Below are 20,734 nucleotides of genomic sequence, written 5' to 3' on the forward strand. Positions count from 1 at the left end.
AGTGGCATCCCCAGTTTTCTTTAAGCTTCTGTTTCCAATTTTTTCACTCACACCTCTTTCACAGTACCATGACTTTCTTCTTAGTCATTTATAAAATAATAAAGCACTTCTGGAGTATTGTCATTATTTGCCACTAATGAATTGTGTGTGGTTTTTATCAACTATTGAAATCTCATTATCTGTGCTAATTATTTTCAGTTCAATGACTGAGATGTCTTTGTGTGTGTCAAACGAGGTATGTGATGTTGGCCTCTTGCATGTAAAATCGTGTGTGTCAAGTGTCTGGCAAAAGTTTGGTTGGTAGCCAGGGCTTTCTTATATGAACTTACCAACAGCCAAAATATCAAGGAACTGGATCTTTGGAAACATTCACATAAACATGGTGATAGTGGAAAACAGATGTTTCAGCATCTATTGTGACTGAGATTTTTCTTTCTTTGATTTTGGATGAAAAAGAAGTTTCCATGGCTTTTGAGATGGGCATTTTTGGTAGACTGCATCATAGTTTTCCTCCACTAATCTGTAGCTATTATTTATATCCTCAAAGGAGAGCTAGAAATTCAGTCCTGACGTGGTTTCAATAGTGTGAACCTCCAGATCTGCTATAATCCCAAGATTAGATACTGAAGTACTGCTTCAATTGTGAAGTATTATCATGTACTATCACTTGGCCCCATTTCAAACTGCAGCATTTATTGACAATACTTTCAAAGCTGTTGCTAAGTTGTGAGCACTCTGCTTTATCTGCTGCTGCTTTTACAGCTTGAGCTAGGTATACTTTCTTGCAGGAAGAACTATGCTAATAATTTTGTCTGGTAATTATTATGCACGTGTGACCCTTTTTCAAACAAGAGCCTTTGCTCTGTACACAGTCCTTGTCTTTTTTTAACTAACTTTCCCTCCCCCTTTCCTTTCTCACCACTTCCATCTGGCTTGCTTACCAAAGCAATTCTGATAATTCCTGCATTTGTGGTGGTGTTCTACATTATTTAATTTTGTGCACTTTGGACAATGTCTTATGATTTGTTGTCTTCTGTGTGGTCAAGATTATTTTGCATGAAATGTTGAATAATTGGATTGTTTGAGCTCCAATGTCTTGTGTACAGATACCCTATACAATAGGCACAAATCATATAGTGACGGAAGCAGATATCTCTCTGTCATGCAGACCCAGAAATTGGGCTTGGAATTTAGTTGTGGCTACCTGTCAAAAGTGAAATAAATGTCTGATAAATTCTGTCAGCTGTGTAGAGGATGCTCTCAATGTGTTATATCGGTTGGAGTAAGAAGACCTACATTGGTTTTTCAGGGGCCCCTTAAAATAGATGCTTATGCAGTAGCTGTGCATCCCTAATGTCCAATATTGTTTTGCCAGAAATTTATTTCCAGAGCAACATTTATTTTGAATATGTGTATTAATAGTTTTGCTGCTATCTAGCATGCCAGGTAAGTGTCAGACTAAACACATGTTCAGTGCTGACCAGTGTACCAGGCATGATGCACATTCTGTGGTGCCTTCAGAATGGATATGTGACTGCCCAACTTCTCCTTAGAGGCAGGCTCAGCCAAAGAGTTTGCGGGGCCCAAAGTGGCATGCTGACAGCGGGGCCCAGAAGGTGGATGCCGCGGTGCAGGTGGAGCACCAGGGAGTGGGGCCTGGGAAGGAACTGTCTCCACTCTTCCATCCTGTTGCGGGGGCCGGACCAGGAAGCTTCCCTCCCAGCCCCATCCACTTGCAAGCCCTGAGTGAGTTTTGCTCGGGCCATAGGAGACAGTCCCACTAACTTGGGCTGGGCATCGAGCAGCAGCAGCCGGAGGCGATGGCCAGGAGCAGCAAGTGGAGGGAGGCATGCCCCCGGCTGCAGGGGCAGACAGGAGGGAGTGTGAGGAGAGAGGGCTCCGGCAGGACTTTATCCTCCGGACCGGGCTCCCATTGGGCAGCACGGAAATGGCCAGGGCCAATCACCACTGCTAATGTTGCAGCTAGCAATCCAAAGCCAGGCACCCCTGAACAGGAATCGGGCAGTTTCAGTGCCTGAGGTGTTTCTTGTGAGGCTGAATTAGCCACCTGACTCACACCAAAAAAACTGTCATTTGCAGCGTGGGGCCCAAGGCAACCACCTTGCTCGCCTTGCCCCAAGGCCAGGCCCACTTAGAGGTTTAGCAGCAGTTTTATTCCTGGCTTTGCCACTGACCTACTGATGTGAGTTTGTTTCCCTCTCCACTCCCTTGTCTGCCTTGTCCTATTTAGACAATAAGAACTTCAGGCCATTGTCTACTTTGTACCTGTGCAGTGCCTAGCACAGTTGGAGTGCTAGGTTCTACTGAAATAAAATAGTCAGTGGTGCTCTCATGCAAATAGATGAAAATTAACTTTGGAAGGACTTTGCCCATAACATCTATATTAGCTATATTTTTGCATAATAGTCACAGCAGGACCTCTTTCCATTACTTGAAACACCGTGCAGGATCAAGCCTAGACTCTGTTGGAAAGAAGGAGAACTATGAAATGCTCAGTGGATGGTCAACAACCACAAAAACTCTGTGACAAGTAGGTTGTGCCAGGAACTACACAGCAACAAAGAAACAAAAGTGAGGCGACATCTTCAAAAATGCTTAGTCCCAGAACCTCTAGACTTGTGTGTTTGGGATTTGTAAAATTCAGAGATCTGGAGTGTATTGTAGGCATACCCATATCAGCCCAGCTTTAGAGAGTAGGATAGAATGCTTGTTGAATCATCTGCTTTGTTGTTATTGTCTTGCTTATACGCGCCTCTTCCCATCCCACCTTTGGTGAATTAGGGTCGGGGTTAGCTCTAAAGGTGAAATAGTTGCTGATGCTATAAAGTATGCACAGGCAGATGCTTTTATCAAATCCGCATCAAAATAATTTTGTAGTATTGTAATGGAGAACTTTGACAAAGGAAAGGTGCAGTATCAAATATCCTAAGACATTGTCTCTCTAATTCTGGGACTATAAGCCCCCTTTATAAAAATTATACTGCATGTTTGAGAAGTTTTTTAAAAAGCCTGCACACCTTACTGTATAGATCGTCAACATTTCCTCTCAGCTTGTCCTTTATTCCTCTTTTCCACTCTTACTCTGTGAAACACTGGTGTACATCTCCGTAATGGGATACATCCTTTCCTTTCTCCTATTATATTCATGAGCAGGAAAATAGTCAATAGCATTGACATTTAAAGTATGATGATTTGCCTCTGATTTCATTGCATTTTATTTGAAATGCAGTTTACATCCATTGAAATGATTGTGGCTGTTGTTTCAGACTCTTTGCAAGCTCAAGAGAAATGTCAGTTATGTTAGCTTCATGTTTTGGAGGTTTTCATTTAGAGACTTCTAATGAAAACTGAGAGTTCAGAGAGCAAGTGAGAAATGTTTCATGACCCCCAGGTAGCTCTTTGTCTCTCCCACACTTTGAAAAGTGTGGGAGAGCCCATGTTTATATTTATATATATATACTGCAAGCTCAATGTATACAAAGCAAACAGTCTCATTTTCCTGCTGCTATAACTAATTTTGTGTTTCATTTCTGTAGGTCTTTCAGTACCTTTTTTGGAAATTATGGGGTTGTCAAATGCATTACTATTGTGTAACATCGTAAAGTAACTAGATATATTGAACTATCATATTTAAAATTTTCAGAATGCTCCATTCTATCCAAACACAGACTGTTCCGTATTTTTCTTGAAGTTATTGTAAAATGGTATAACCTAAAAGAGGGAATAAAAAATTGAATCTGGTTACCATTGAATCAGTGAAAGAGATTCTCCAGCATTTTTAATACAAATAGCATAAATTTTGTGAACAGTTGTTTATACTTTCATACCAAAATGTATGAAGAAAAATCTTCATCTAAAGTTTGAAACAACTTGCTGTTTACAAAATGGGGAAACGCATGGATTTCAGCCAATGGCAAAGATCCATTTTAGTGACTGAGTGTAAGAGACTGCAGCTGCAGTATGAATGGAGATAATTTATATTTCATTCTTTCATTTAAAAGAGAACTTAGTTTCAGTATCTCTCTTGCCTTTGAAAATGCACCCTGCCTTTGTAAATCAGCTGTGCCGACTAAGGTTCACGTGGCCTTTCATGCACTTATTGGAGACATGGCCATTTGGGGAATGTCTGTGTATGATTAGAATCATCAAGACTATGTTTTCAATAGAGGTTTTTAATTCTATTCTTCTCACTGAACCAAATTTTGCTCTCCGTAACATCAGTTTAAATCTAGAGTAACTCTAACACATTCAGTAGTTTTAATTTTCACCACAATAAATAAGTTCAGAATCCGGCTCAATAACTTACTTACTGTGACTGCATCAGTGAGAGAAATCATCACTTAAATGAAAAGAAAACTAACAAACTGTTGATTCTAGTTCTGAATGGTGAGGAGAAGAAGCCAAAACTGTGTTAAAGCCATTTTTTAGTCTACCAGTTTTGGAATCCAGAACCATTTAGTAACTCCAACCCTGTCCTAATTCATGGGGTATATGAATTTCTTCACTGTATGAATCTCTTCACTGACCCAGAATCGGGGCTGGTTTTGAAAATTTCCATCAGAATTGTTTTTTAAAGGAAAGTTGTACCCCTCCAAACCACCACCCACCAGAGAAACTTTTGATTAAAAGTGCTTTTTGTGGAAAAAATGAGATTTTTTCATGAAAAACAGAATGCCCCCAAACTGAAATATTTATGTGAGCGCCAAAATTTTGGTATTTAAATTTACACACATGCACACGTATGCAAAATCAACATTTATATGAAAATGAAATATTTTGATGAGGAGAGTCTAATTTTTCTATGGAAGAGAAATCCCTCTCTTTTGATTGGCTCTAATCCCCCTACACCCACCTTCTCTTTTCCTTCTATATATTTCCCCATTGCTCTGCCAGACCAGTGTTAGTGAGGAAGACCTTTACAAAGGATATATAGAGCTGCTTGAAACCTCCTTAGTAGCTGCCTAGCTGCTTGTGTGGCCCTCAGTTCACATAAGTGCCCTGCAATCATTAATCACAATGCTTCTGTAAATAGGGCACTACCACCCCTATTTTACAGTTGGGGAATCTGTTACACAGGTTAACATAGACTCAAGAAGTAAGAGTGTGGAGGAGCTGCAGCACTGTCAGGCTTCGCGCAAACTTGCCCCACATTTCTTCTACCCAGAGTCCCAGATGCTGGCTTTGCTGCCGGTCCCACCCGGTCTCTCGCCCTGGGGTCCCACCGGGCCCTGCATGCAGGGTCCAAGCTGCCCACCGTAGCTCTAGGATTTAGTAAGGGACATAAATGGGGATGGATACAGCTCAGCAGCCCCAGTCCAAAAACCGTGTCAGCACCACTGCAGGTTATTGATGTACCCTTGGTCCCATAGGATGCTTGTGGCTATTTTGGAAATTGACCCTAGGTCTACTGAGTATAAACTCAGTCCCCTGTCTACCAGCCCATTCTCTCTTCCTCATCCTCACAGTACATCAGTGGTTTAGAGGGAACAAATCAGGGAGAAAACTGAGACCTTTGATCTTAGTTATATCAATATAAATATAAACCTGGAAGTTTAACAAGATTGAATGATGTTATTCTGGATTTACTTTAATATGTCTGGTTGTTACCCGATACAAAGGAGCCCAACACTGCTGCCGCTACTGTGGCAGTGGCCAGAGCTCTGGGTTCCTTTGAATTGCCACTGGAGCTCAGCTCTGCGCAACTGTGAGGGCTGGGGGAGGGGTGGCACACCACAGTCTTGGCGGTGCTAAGGGCTGACTGCCCTTGGCCCCGCCTCTTCCACCCTCAGCACTGCCCATTCTGGGGGCACAGAGCCAGCTCCCTTCCCCCACACCTTGCCCTAGGGCCTATGGTGACTGTTGGCCCCACTGACATAAAGTCATTGTCCCTTAGAATATCTACCTTTTAGACCTTTAGTTGGATCTTGAAAGGATGGGAGAGGCAATGGACATTTGTAAAGGTGTGAGTGAAGTGAGGTGCTCCCAGTAGAGCTTTTGACAAATGAGGGGAAATATTTATCCCTGCTGTAGCTTCAGTGGAGTTAAACTAGGCATGCATTTGGTCCAAGATATGCTCAAATTTATTATCACAAAAAAGTGCATCAAATAAAACCAAAGCATAATAATGGCTGAAATGAGATAACTACTTTTAAATCTCTCAAATACCACTGATGTGGGACATCATTTGCCAACTTCCCCAATGAAGTCCTCAAGTAGATGGATCCCCTCTTCTCCACTCAGTGTCACTGGAGAGGATAATAAGCAAGATTTTGGAGTGGAGGGGGTGCTAGACTTCCCCAGCACACCTCCCTCTACTTCTTTCTCACCACCCAGAAGAAGCAAGGGATGTATTTTTCACAGCCTCTTCCCAAAATGGAGCCACTCGAGGGAGCTGGGAGCCTGGAAACTTCAACTGGCTTGGGTAAGTTTTTAAGCGAGCAAAACAGCACCTATGTGGAAGAGAGTGCAGAGTGTTTAACAAGTAACATGACACAGAGAGGGAAAATAGATTTTCACTTGAAACAACACTGTTCTAAAAAGAGAATAAATAGTCAATGGTGAAAATTTAAAGAACGTTGAACCTTCCTTTCCGTCTCTTGTTGGCTTATTTTCTTCTTATTGCCCAAAGCAATGGGATGTCAACATGCACAAGAGACACTCGTGCGTTAAGCCTGACTCCTCACCTCATTTACACAATTTGAAATAAAAAAAGGACTAGTCATGGCACACACAGTTTGGCCTATACAATGAAAGCTCTCTTTTGTGTAGGAACCCATCCTCATGCATGTATAAAAAGCAAACAATGATGAAAATTAGGTGACAAAAATGACACCTACAGCTTTCTGCTTATAGTTTTAAATCTCTGGACAGACTTAAAAAAATGTTTGAGAAATCATGTTTAATAATATTAATTTAGTTAGTAGTTGGCTTCTGGATGTCAGGGTCATGCATCTCCTTCTGAATTCTTATATACCTACACCTAGTGAGTGAGCTCATTTAAAAAAAAAAAAGTCTAATCCCAAAACATCTGAGCTGTAGGCTATGATTTTTTTAAACTTTAGTACCGTGTTATGGTGTTTTCTCATCTTTTCAAGTACAAATATGTAACAATACCAAATATTTTAGTTAAGGCTATGTCTACACTATACATCCCTCTGTCGGCAGATGGATGTAAATTAAGCACTTCTTCATTTGCATAATCACGTCATGGCGCTGTTTTGAACAAGCGCCATGACGAAACTACAGTTTAGATGCGTTTTTCCGATAACGGGGTGATTTTTTGAAAGATCTTGTACTCCTCAAAAAATGAGGACATAGCCAAAGAGGCCTCAAAGTATTATTCAAAAGACTATGTTGCTTTTTTGGTTTGTGTGTAGAACTTTAGCTCTGAAATTAAAATTTGATTTTAAAGGCTGCAAAGTCCATCTGTGCATTTTTAAGTTCTGTACAAGCTGAAGTCTGAGTGCTGTAAAGCGATAAGTAACCTACTTACCCTTTCACTTTATTACTCTTAAAAAATGGCGAATGCTGCAGTTTGTGGGACGTTATATAACATGAGACTCCCTGTATGATTTATAACTTTGACATCGCAGAGTGTGCTGGTTAAACTCAACCTGGCACGGCTGGTTTATATCAATATAAACCTATTTATTATCAATACATAAAAAATGCTGAGTAGTTTCATGTAGCTTTTCTGAAAAGTAATTGCTACTTAGTTCCACAAGTTCTCGTTGGATTATTATACTAGTACTAATGGTTGGAAGAGGAGTAGAGCAAGTAACTGGATTTTGGTGTCCATGTATCTTTACTGGCATACCCGCTCCTCTCCCACTCCCAAACTATGTCCCCTCTCAAAACATTGAAGATTTAATTCATTGCTGCACCAGCATAGGGGTGGAATGATGATAGCTTGTGCTATTCCAGTTCTCTGGCTGCCAGGGATATATAGAACAGCGAGGGCAAAGGACAGCCTATCCCTTATGTGCCCCTGAGCCCAGAAAATTCCCTCAATGCAAGAAGCATAATGGGGCTGCTGGTGGTTTGTGACCACTGTGCTGGTGTAATTGACCTTAAACTGATCTTCAGGATGTATCTGAGATGGTAGAGGCGCCCTGGGTGTGACTCTTTTCAGAGACAAATATCGCTCTTCTTAACTCAGCTGAAATAGTACCTGCAGAATGATATCTGGTATCAAGGGCCTGATTCCGCAAACCTTTACTTCTGTGAGTAACCCTTAGTCATGCGAGTATTTCCTTTCACTTTGACAGGAGTACTGCAGGACTAGGCCCATGGTGTTCCTTCCTATGTCTTACCAGCCCAAGACCTGAAGCCAAGCTTCTCACATTCAGAACAAAGAGTAATGTGTGCTGGGTGGGTGTGGGTGGGTGTGTGGGTGTGTGTGTTGTTTTAATGATTTGTAAATATGATAACGTGACTCCTTTTTTAAATAAAAACTGGGAAATTTTACTTAACTAAGCAGCTGCAGATCTGCTCACCGTTTACAAAATAGCTAGTGGGCCTGACTCCATGGATTTTCAGTCCACTGGATTTTATTTAGAAAAACAATGAAATGGGATTTATTGTTCAGGACCTATTGGTCATGCCTTTAATTGGATTCGGAGTTATTATGTTAATGCAAAAATCAGTGCCAGACTCTCAGCAGATTTGCAATACTGGAACAGACCAGCAATGAACAAGTTGATCCAGAAGTTTGGCTCTGTTATGGATAGAATAATTTGCTGGTGTTTGAGGTTTCACAGACCATCGAGACCTAACCTTTTACTACATGTGGGGGCTCATTAACCAATTTTCTCCTTCATTTGAATTTCCTTTGGGAAAAAAAAAAATGTATTTCTAACAGAAGCCTGTGTGATTTCAATGATAAAAGTTGCTATCCAATATGAATTCTGACTCTCCATTAAGGGAACTAATGAAACTTAATACTAAAAAGTTTAGGTTTTTTAACTAGCACCCATTCTTTTGTTTGACTCTGTTCTAGATTTGGCACATAGAAAAATGCTCTTTCTCCAAAATGTTTCTCAGTTGATGAAGTATTTGGGGCTGAAAGATATTGTATAAATGTGAGATCCTAGGTTGAAAAAATCCTATGAAAAGTAAAAATAGGACAAGCACAAAAGAACAAAATCAGAAGAGCTAAGGAACAAAATGAGTTATATCTAGAGCACTGCCGAATTCACTGCCATGAAAAATGTCAGACTGTAAATTCTGGTTTTCCCGTTTTCCCCATGAAATCTGGTTGTGTGTGTTCACTCTGTACTACATAGCACTGTTGTCTTCAAGTTGTCATTGTCAAGTCCAAGTCGAGTCTCAAGTCACTACAGTTCACTTTCAAGTCAAGTCCCAAGTCGAGTCTCAAGTCTTAATTTTTAAAATGTCAAGTAACTTTTGTACAAGCCGTCAATATTGGCATTTTTGGACACTTTTTTTTCACCAAATCGATTTAACAAAATTAGCAAGTCTCAAGTCGAGTCTCAAGTCACAAACAATGAACCCGAGTCGAGTCTCAAGTTGAGTCACCTTGACGACTTAAGTCGGACTCAAGTTCAAGTCGTGGGACTTGAGTCAACAACTCTGCTACACAGACTCCACAGGGGAGACCAGCATTTCTGAAACTAGGGGTTCTGACCAGTGTTCCCTGTAAGCTGCTCAGCAGCATAGATTCACAGGTGATTAATCAGCCTGCCCAGTCAGAAACTCGGGGCCCTCAACATGGAGCTGGCTGACTGGTGGGACTGATTAATCACCGGTGAAGCTGTGCTGCAGTACAGCTTAGAGGGAACACTGGTCCTGACCCAAAAAAGGAGTTTCGAGGGGGGATCACAAGGATTTTTTTAAGGGAGTCATATTGCCAGCTCTGCAGGCAGCAGTGCAGAAATAAGGGTGGTGATACCATACCATTCCATCCTTATTTCTGATCTCCTGCTTGCAGTGGCTCTGTTTTCGGAGCTGGAATCCCAGCCAGCAGTTGGCACTATCTCCCCAGCACTGACTATACCTCTGCTGCCAGCAGAAGCAGCACAGAAGTAAGGGTAGCAGTACCCGAAACCCCTCCTCCCCCAGCTCCTTTTTGAGAACCCGCACAACCACAATACTGTGAACTGAAACCATGAACTGAAAACTATTTTTTAAAATTCTATGGCCACGAAATTGTGCATTTGGTAGGGCCTCAGTTATGTCCCTTGCTAGGTATAAAAGCAATAAAACGTTCTTAATATACATTAGGAGCAAGAAAAAAGACAAAGGCATAGGTCCTCTATTTAGCAGAGGAGAGCTGATAACTTCTTATATGAAGAAGGCTAAGGTGTCATATGCTTATTTTCCTTCTGCCTTCACAGAAAAGGTTAATGGTGACAAGATACTCAACACAATATTAATAAGGAGGAAGGAATGAAAGCCAAAATATAGAGAGAGCGGGTTAAGTAATATTTAGGTAAACTGAATTAATTTGTTAGCAGGGCTTGACAGAATTCATCTTTAAAAAGGACAACAGAGATGGCACTGGGAATCATAGACCAGCCTAACTTTGATCCCTAGAATGATACTCGAACAAATTATACCATTTATAATCGCCCACAGGATAAGAGAGCTATAAAGTAATGTCTAGCATGAATTTGTCAACACCAAAACATGCCAAACCAAACTGATTTTCCTCTTTGGCGGGATTATTGGCCCAGTTAATTGACAGAAGCAGTAGACATGATATATCTTGATTTTAGTAAGGCTTTTCACACTTTTGAGTTTCACTTTACAGAGATTGGTGGGTAGGATAATATCTTTAACTGAGCAAACTCCTATTGGTGAAACATACAGGTTCTACATGACACTCTTTAGGCCCCACATGACATTCTCAGCTAGGGAAGTATGGACGAGGTGAGATGAATGCACAACTGGTTGAATAACTAGACTCACAGAGTATTTATCAATGGTTGTCTGTCAAAATGGGAGAGCACCCAGTCCTAGTCAATATTTTGTTTAATCACTTGGATAAAGCAGTTGAGTGTACTTGTAAAATTTGCAGATGGTACCAGGATGGGAGGGGTTTCACATACTTTGGAGAACAGGGTTAGAATTCAAAAGGACCTTGAAAAGTTGGAGAATTTGTCTGAATTCAGTAAAAATAAGTCCAAAGGAAGGAGGAAAAATCAAGTGGGTGGTAGTACTTGATGGCAGTACTGCTGAAAAGGGTCCAGAGGTTAAAGTGGATCACAAATTGAATGAGTCATTAATACGGATTCAGCTATGAAAGGAATCCTATGATTGGGTGGTGTATTAGCAAGAATGTATAGAATCATAGAGGTGGAAGAGACCTCAGGAGGTCATCAAGTCCAGCCCTCTGCCCAAGGCAGGACCAATGTAATATTGGAAGTAATTTTCCTGCTTTACTTGATACTAGTGGGGCCACAGATAGAATACCATATCCAGTTCTGGATGCCACACTTTAGGAAAGATGTGGACATAATGAAGAAAATCCCCAGGAGAGCAATAAAAGGGATACAAAGGTTAGAAAATTTGATCTACAGGGAATGGTTTAAAAAAACTGAGTATATTTAGTCTTGAGAAAAGAAGACAGAGGGAGGAGAACCTGATAAAAGGTTCTCAAATATATTAATGATTGTTATGAAATAAAGGATTATAATCAATTGTTCTCCATATCTATTGGGGATTAGACAAGAAATAATTAGCTTAATCTGCAGTAAGAGAGATTTAGGTGGTTACTTTATGGAATAGGCTATCAAGGGAGATTGTAGAATCCCCATCATTGGAAGTTTTAAGAACAATATGGACAAACACCTGTCAAGGATGGTCAAGGCTTTCTTGGTTCTGCCTCCATGAAGGAGGGCTGGATTTGATAGCCTCTCCTGGTTGCTTTCTGCCCTACATTTCTATGAGCTATCAGCAGATTCAGCAACACTAAAAATTCTAAACAGAAATCTTATGCTCCGTCTATCATTCACTGAAAATTGTAAATGGATTTACAAGAATATTGAATATTCACCATAGGATATACATGACTGTGCTATAAAGCAAAAATCAGTGTCAGGAATTTCTCAAATGATAGACATTTGGGAAAAATCTTAATCTTGACTCAGAGAAGACTACAGAAAAGTGTGAGGAGATTAATGTGAACTACTGAAGCAGTTAAAAGGAAGTAGAGAGTCCAGGATAGGGTAGTAGGAAAGGAAGATCAGTTTCTTGGGTATGATTTGAATCAGCTAGAGAGGCAAGAGAAGAGGGTATGATTTGAATCAGCTAGAGAGGCAAGAGAAGAGACTAAGGCAGTTCAGCAAAGAGAAGTATGAAATAATCAAGATGATATTACAAGAAGTGGATGATATTTGGTGATCTGAGTACATGTGATGTGATGAATTTTAAAGAGACAGTCCTAGGTAGTACACCTGCTGATGCTACCCTTAGGTGTACAGAGAGAAAGAAAATTGTCCAGTGTACTAAACTCAGAGAAGCAAGACAAACTTCTGATTTGTATTGCCAGCTCTTTCTCTGAAATTTTGTGGTGTTAAATGGTGAGAACAATATTTACCTCCCTCCCAGTGGGATAATACTTTTAACAATACTTGGAAAAATCAGTGTTGCCTACCTTTTTGTAATACTTAATTATTTTACACAAGGTCCTAGCATGTAATTGCATAAGAATCTCTACCTTTTTAAAAAAGAAGTTTCTAGCCATCATGGTTGCAGAAAAAGACTGGAGTTCAACCAGGAGGCAAATAAAAATTATGCAATACTTTTTAAAGTGGGGGGAAGCTAACATTAATTGAATGCCTAAGATTGGCAATATTGAAACTATAAAGATTCCCTGTTTGCAGTAAAGCTGATTGAATTGCTTTGTGTGTTTTTAGCTCTTTGTTTCTGTTTGCAAATCACAGATTAACAGTGATTTCCATGAAAGTTTCGTGAAAAAGTGTTAACATTAAGTGACTGATCACTCAAGTCACGTGCTGTTTCTTCTGATACTTGAACTTGTTTAGTGAAAAATAAATAGTGAATAGTGCACTGCCAATATGAATGTAAATAATCATTTTTACTGACATGTGCAACCTTCAAGATTCGCAAACATTTCCATGAGTGCCCAGTAGACATTCAGGTACTCACAAAAGAACAAATATCCATGAACTAGCACAGAATAAAATGGCCATTTATTCACAACTGTGTTTGTAAATCTGATTTTCATCATGCAGCTGGTTTTGGAGTTAAATATGTTCATTATACAATATAAAAGGGGCAGATGATGGCAATACACATGCATATAAGTAAATTTACATATGCATATAAGTAAATAATATGTAATAAATATATCACAGGATTACATATGCTTACATATGCGGACTTGGGGAAGCCGGGGGCGGCGCTGTGGGACCAACCCGGCAACACCCCAGCTGCTCTGCCCCTGGCTTCCCCAAGTCCGCCGCTGGTCAGTTTCAGCAGTGTTGGACTTCAGGAAGCAGCATGGAGCAGCTCCAATTGTCCAGCTGGCCAGAGCACTTCCGGGTTCCAGTTGGTGCCGGACTATCGGGAGTGCCAGACCACTGGATGCCAAACAACTGGAGTTTTACTGTATATCTCAAATTTCAGTAACATCCACTGTATAACTTTTACAAATACAACTAAAAGATCCTCATACAGTACAATGTTATTTCATTCAGAGCCCTCTCGCAGTATTGAGTTGACTGTAAGATTAAAGCATTACCTGCAAATGTGTGTTTTGCCACTGAGATTAGTAGTAAGCAATCCTAGCTTAAACACTGTAAGCAAACATGCAGAAATCATTCAGCTGATACAGACTAGAGCTTCTTCCTCAAGTTCTTCATTTGGCTGTGGTGAGATAAATAACATTAACAATTTCATTTTCCATCAGTAAAATAGGAAGTAAAACAAAAATGACCCGAGTATAAAAAGAATGTGCATCTCTGGGTTACATTCTGTAATGTATCCTGAATCTCTACTGCCTTTCACTTAATGCAGTAATTTATACCAGTGGAAGTAGATGTAAAATAATTTATTTTACTGATTTGGTATCATTTTATATCCATTTTGCTCTCACTTTTTACAGATATAAATAACTGGAGAAAAGGACCCTTCCAACATGCATTTATTCAGGAATTCTCTGATCCTTGACATGCACTTTTTTATTCTAGCCCTTAGCTATGCCAGCACAGGTGATTTAAACAGGTAGTGCCTTGTCACATAAAATCACTCTGTAATTGTAAACCTATTCTCCTGACTAGTCTGTTCTCTCATGAGCATGAAGTGCTTAGTTTACAGGGTGGTCATATCTGCTTGATTCATAGAGATGGGTGACCTGTTAGTACATGTTTAACTAAAATGTTTGACTAAAGCTATCAGTCATTCAAGAATCCAGGCAGGATTTATTTAGAAATGTTGAATTTTGAAAGGAATTAAGAGAAGCAGAGCCATCTTAAATCATATATAAAGTCCTATGTGGATGCTTTTTCCTCCAAACAACCAAAAAAACCCTGATGCTTTTTATGGGCTGATGTGACTTGTTACAAAAATAAGGCTCTCTCTGCAGCAGGCATCCACTGCTCCTACACACATGCGCAAACTGGTGTGCGTAAAATAAGAACTGATGATAACCATCAGCCCAAAACTAAATTTTATAGTTCTTTCTTTTCTTTTTTCTTTTTTTCCTCTAATGCATTTTAAATGTCTCTGGAATTCTGGGTTCTGGACAAACTAGAGAGAGCCATCCCAAAAATCTGGTACCTGGCTCTGTTTCTGTGAGATTTCATCCCAAATTTTCAGTCACAAGAAATTCAGATAGACATCCTTACCTGAATTCATTGGTTGAGTAGCCAAACTTTCAGGGCATATCGAACATGAACCAAACATTTTAAGGTGTGTCTGTCTATACTGATATTGCTCACATAACTCTATTTTAAATACTGTAAATATATATTCCTCTCCTCCTACTCAAAAGTGGAACGGAACAAACTAAAACTAATGGTCCTAAAACTAATGAGTATCTAGAATGACTTATGTGAGTAGTTCCACTGAATGTATGAGAGTTACTTAGCTAAATATACCACAGTATGAGCAAGAGAAAGACTGTGTATATTGCAATAATGGAGAACTACATATCACCTTATTACAAGTGGTAATACTCAATTGGCTAAAATTGTGTTTGAATTATGAGTCTCCATTTCCAGCAAGCCGAGTAAAAGATAAGATAAGATAGTGAAATGACATGTATGAATCAATTAATCTAACATAAAAAAGCTTTCACGACAGACTCAACTCAATATGAGACCATTTCTCAATAGCACAAGGTTTATACGCAAGTAATGGAGGTAGGGGGAAATGATCCTTTTTATCTGTGTTGTTGAAAGCTTGTAAATTTATTTTTAGACATGACTCACAAAGAAAAATGGCACAAAAGCTGCCTGGGTGCCAGGATGAGAGAGGTTTTAAGGCAGCAAGAAGGATTTTAATAGAAGAAATACTGTGTGAATATGGAAAACACCCTTACAATTCAGGAGACAAAAAAGTCAGATATAGAGAAGTGCCTACCACTCCTAAGTACTCACAAAGGGGCTGTTGAAATTGAACAGGAATGGGCAAGACCTGCATTCCTTTCACAATGTGTTTATTGAAGAGTAGAAGACCTACATAAGCTCTAGCAGTCCAACTCAACAGCATCTCTTAGAAAGCTAAACTCTGATATGGAGAGGATAAGTGCTGTGTAAATGCTCCCAATTTTGAAATAAACTATTTCGAAAAAAGCTATGCATTTGACACAGCTCAATTTGCATAGCTTATTTTGAGTTAAGCCCTGCTGTGTAGATGCAGCCAAGGTCACAGAGTCCTGTCTCTCCACATCAAAAGCGCGATTGAAGAAAAAGATTAAACTAGCTAAAATAGGAGTGGACCTGGGTCTTCAAAACTATAGGGCTGTGTCTACAGTGGCGCGATCTTGCGCAAAATCAGCCGCTTTTGTGCAAAAACTTGCTGCCTGTCTACATGGGCCGCGTGTTCTTGCACAAGTAAACTGACATTCTAATGTATGAAATCAGGGCTTCTTGTGCCAGAACTCTGCCGTTGCCGCTCGGGAATAAGCCCTTTTGCGCAGGGGCGGATATACGGAAGGGCGAACGGGGCAGCCGCCCCGGGCCCTGCGCTTCAGAAAGCCCCGCGCATGCGCCGTGGCAAAGGGGGGGGCCCGCGGAAGTATGCTGCCCGGGGCCCTGCAAAACCGTCATCTGCCCCTGCTTTTGCACAACTGTTCTTGCGCAAGAGGCCAGTGTAGACAGGCAACATGAATTTCTTGCACAAGAAAGCCCTATGGTTAAAATGGCCATCACAGCTTTCTTGCACAAGAGAGCGCCTACACTGGCAAGGATGCTCTTGCACAAAAGCACATCTCTTGTGCAAAAGCACATGCCAGTGTAGATGCTCTCTTGCGCAACTACTTTAGCGCAAGAACTCTTGCGCTAAAGAGTTTGCGCAAGATCATGCCAGTGTTAACATAGCCTAGGGTTACGACTAGACTGGCATGATTTCCTGGAAATGCTTTTAACGGAAAAGTTAAAAGCATTTTCGGAAAAGAGCATCTAGATTGGCAGGACGCTTTTCTGCAAAGGCACTTTTTGCGGAAAAGCGTCCATGGACAATCTAGACGCGCTTTTCCGCAAAAAAGCACCGATCGCCATTTTCGCGATCGGGGCTTTTTTGCGGAAAAGAAATCTCTGCTGTCTACACTGGCCCTTTTGTGCAAAAGTCTTTTGGAAAAAAGACTTTTGCCTGAATGGGAGCAGCATAGTATTTCCGGAAAAAGCACTGATTTCTTACAGTAGGAAGTCAGTGCTTTCGTGGCAATTCAAGCGGCTAGTGTAGATAGCTGGCAAGTTTTTCCAGAAAAGCGACTGATTTTCCAGAAAAACTGGCCAGTCTAGACACGGCCTACGTGTTTATCTTGCTGTCTTTAGCCAAAATTTCTCTCTTCTGCAATCCCTCTCCTTCTGCCCCTCACTCCACTCTATGCATTGATGTTCATGCTGTTGTGTGCTGCCTGCTATCATAAAATTCAGGTGGATGCACTTTAGTGGTATTGAATGTATGCGTTATAAAAATAGGTCTTAGATGAAAGGTGCTGCCCCAATGTAAAATGTAATTTTTCATAATAAATAAGCCCTGCAAGTTCCTGTCACAGTAATAGGCACTTTATAAATGTGTGCAATGAATAAATGACATTAATGCAAAATGAATGGAGGGAAAAAACAATTTTATTACTCATTCCAAGCCACTATCTCCTGGAGCTGAGTTTGATTGGCTCAAACAGGTAGTATTGTGATTTATGTATCTAATGCTCGATATGTGGTAGGAGACTTATGAAGACAAGACAAGGTTCCTGCTCCTACCCGTTTTATGATAGTATGAGAGGAAGTTGTGAATGAAGGGAGAAGTGCAGGGATAGTGAGATTAACTTCAGTGAGAGGTGTGTAGCTTGGTTCTAATCTTTCTCTTAAATTTATATTCCGTATATAAAAATATTTATTTTCTAACACAGAGATGGCTGATATCACACAGAGTCCTCTTCTGTGATTATTTTTGAGCATCCTCAACTCTGCTTTTAATTAATCTGTTCTGATTCATCGTATGGAACATCCCTTCCATACAAACGATTGGAATGTTTGTATGGAAGGGTACAACTTGCTCAGGAAGGATAAACAGGGAAAAAAGGAAGAAGGTGTTGCCTTGTATATTAAAAATGAACACACTTGGAGTGAGGCGGAGATGGACATAGGAGATGGAAGTGTTGAGAGTCTCTGGGTCAGGCTAAAAGGGATTAAAAACAAAGGTGATGTCATGCTAGGAGTCTACTACAGGCCACCTACCCAGGTGGAAGAAGTGGATGAGGCTTTTTTTAAACAACTAACTATATCATCCAAAGCCCAAGATTTGGTGGTGATGGGGGACTTCAACTATCCAGATATATGTTGGGAAAATAACACAGCGGGCCACAGACTATCCAATAAATTATTGGACTGCATTGGAGACAACTTTTTATTTCAGAAGGTTGAAAAGGCTACCGGGGGGGGGAGCTGTTCTAGATTTGATCCTATCAAATAGGGAGGAATAGATTGAGAATTTGCAAGTGGAAGGCAGCTTGGGTGAAAGTGATCATGAAATCATAGAGTTCACAATTCTAAGGAAGGATAGAAGGGAGAACAGCAAAATAGAGACAATTGATTTCGGGAAGGCGGATTTTGGTAAGCTCAGAGAGCTAATAGGTAAAGTGCCATGGGAATCAAGACTGAGGGGAAAAACAACTGAGGAGAGTTGGCAGTTTTTCAAAGGGACGTGGTTAAGGGCCCAAAAGCAAGCTATTCCGCTGCATCGGAAAGATAGAAAATATGGCAAAAGACCGCATTGGCTTAACCACGAGATCTTGCATGATCTAAAAATAAAAAAGGAGATGTATAAAAAATGGAAAGTAGGACAAATTACAAAGGATGAATATAGGAAAACAACACAGGAATGCAGGGGCAAGATAAGAAAGGCAAAGGCACAAAATGAGCTCAAACTTGCTACGGGAATAAAGGGAGACAAGAAGACTTTTTATGAATACATTAGAAGCAAGAGGAAGACCGAGGACAGGGTAGGCCCACTGGTCAGTGAGGAGGGAGAAACAGTAATAGGAAACTTGGAAATGGCGTCAAGAATCAGAGGGATAGCCGTGTTAGTCTGAATCTGCAAAAGTGGCGAGGAGTCCTGTGGCACTTTATAGACTAACTGAAGTGTTGGAGCATAAGCTTTCATGGGCAAAGACCCACTTTGTCAGATGCATGTAGTGGAAATTTCTAGAGGCAGGTATAAATATGCAGGCCAGAATCAGGCTGGAGATGTCGAGGTGGATCCAATCAGGGAGGATGAGGCCCACTTCTAGTAGCTGATCTGGAGGTGTGAATTCCAAGAGAGGAGAAGCTGCTTTTGTAGTTAGCAAGCCATTCACAGTCTTTGTTTAATCAGTGGCAGAATCAGGCCCTAGTAATGGAAGATGCCCAGAATTTCACAGGGGGCAATCACTAGAGGATCAAGTGCTGAGTAGTCTAGCCCCATTTGGAAGTAAATTTTTTTGCTATTTTCTGGTCTGTTTATATTTTCTAATTTGCTTATATTTGAACTAAGCCTGAAATGGTGATGACATGAGTGGGCCACTGGGAAACGGAAAAAGTAGTTGACTCTGCTTGATCTGTTTGGTGTTTTATAATCTGAGCTGGGCTTGAGCCATGAAAATTCAGGTTCAGAGCTATGTCTAGATTTTGGACCTTAGTGGAAGTTACTGGATCTTACATCCGTGGGTTTGGTTCATTTCATAGCTACCTGTATTTTAAATGGCGATAAATATGGGAACCTGAGGCTAGTAGGAGATCTCTGGAAGATCAGGTATTTTATTTTAAAATGTACAGTATTGTATGAGCCAAACTCTATCCTCCAGTTCATCCATTCCACTGAAGTCAGATTTCTGAGGTGTAACTGAAGGAAAAATTGGTTTTACATTTTTAAGGCCAAAAGTTTGTATTTATCAATTTGCAACAAGGTTAAAGAAGAGGAGGATTAGAATTTGGACCCTTCCTTTTAAAGTATGGCCACATGAAAAAAAAATGCAAATTATATAATTTTAACACAAGACAGTAAGTGGTTGCTACCAGGCCGACTGATTATGATCATGCAAAATTTCTACTGGGGTCAATAGGACTGAATATGGTTAGAGATGTTAAAACAGTTCACCAGTTAACTATTTTAACATCCCTAGAGGAATGTCCCTTAGAGCTAATGAAACGTATACATCAAAATCCCCCATGTTCCCAGTGTAAAATGAGGTCCCTGCATAGTGGTGATGGAAAAAAATCAATTGACCTACTTGCCTAAAAATGTGATCTTAGCTGCACATGGTGGGCCCCTCAAGCAGAACTGAAACCTGTCCATCATGATTCAGAACACATGGAAACAGTAATGTGCTGTAATATGCTGGCTTGATGAATTTTAAATCTGTGTGAAGCAGAGTAATCTGTGTGAAGTAATTTGGAAGCATCTCTGATCCTTCAGAACTCTCAGATTTTGGATTCTAGTGGAATTGTCTGGTAGAGATTTAAACATAATAACAAGCCAGATCAGTCTTTGTTTTCCTCTTTCTCCTAATTGGGGTAGAAAGACAGGAATTTGCTTAGGTGCCAGTCATTTTTATATGATTGCAGGCACTGCTCCAGGACTGTAGATTGCCCAGTCTGGGCATTTGGCCTATGTAACTTTCTACATCTGGGGAAATCCCACAATTTGGGGAAAAAGCATTTCTCTGCCATGATCGTTTTGTTGATTAATTTCTCTCTTGCTAATAGTAGAAGTAGGTTGGCAATTTGAGATATTAGAATAGAAAAACAGAATAGATTAATGGACAGGTTAGACTGTCAAAAGGGCATGAGAAATCAAGTTTAGCACACAGATGCTATAACATATTAATATACAATCTGTGAATATACTATATAAATTCATAGAGAGGCTGACATTAAAAAGCATAATTGTATCTATAATGTATTTATCATATTTGAAATACTGAAGCTATATTTTTCTTAGAACAAGAAATAACTACAGCATCTCAGAACATGCTGTGTCATACCTCTGAGGGAGGGTTAGTTTTAATGACTACCACTCTATT

At 40.2% G+C, this 20,734-nt stretch overlaps 1 long non-coding RNA gene across 1 annotated transcript in view; it reads left to right on the forward strand.

Annotated features, from left to right (window-relative positions):
• Positions 1-20,734, forward strand: part of LOC142829565 (uncharacterized) — a 182,874-nt gene that overhangs the window by 25,492 nt on the left and 136,648 nt on the right. The gene's annotated exons all lie outside the window — the stretch shown is intronic.

Source organism: Pelodiscus sinensis, chromosome 5, assembly GCF_049634645.1.
Source record: "Pelodiscus sinensis isolate JC-2024 chromosome 5, ASM4963464v1, whole genome shotgun sequence".
Lineage (NCBI taxonomy): Eukaryota > Metazoa > Chordata > Testudines > Trionychidae > Pelodiscus > Pelodiscus sinensis.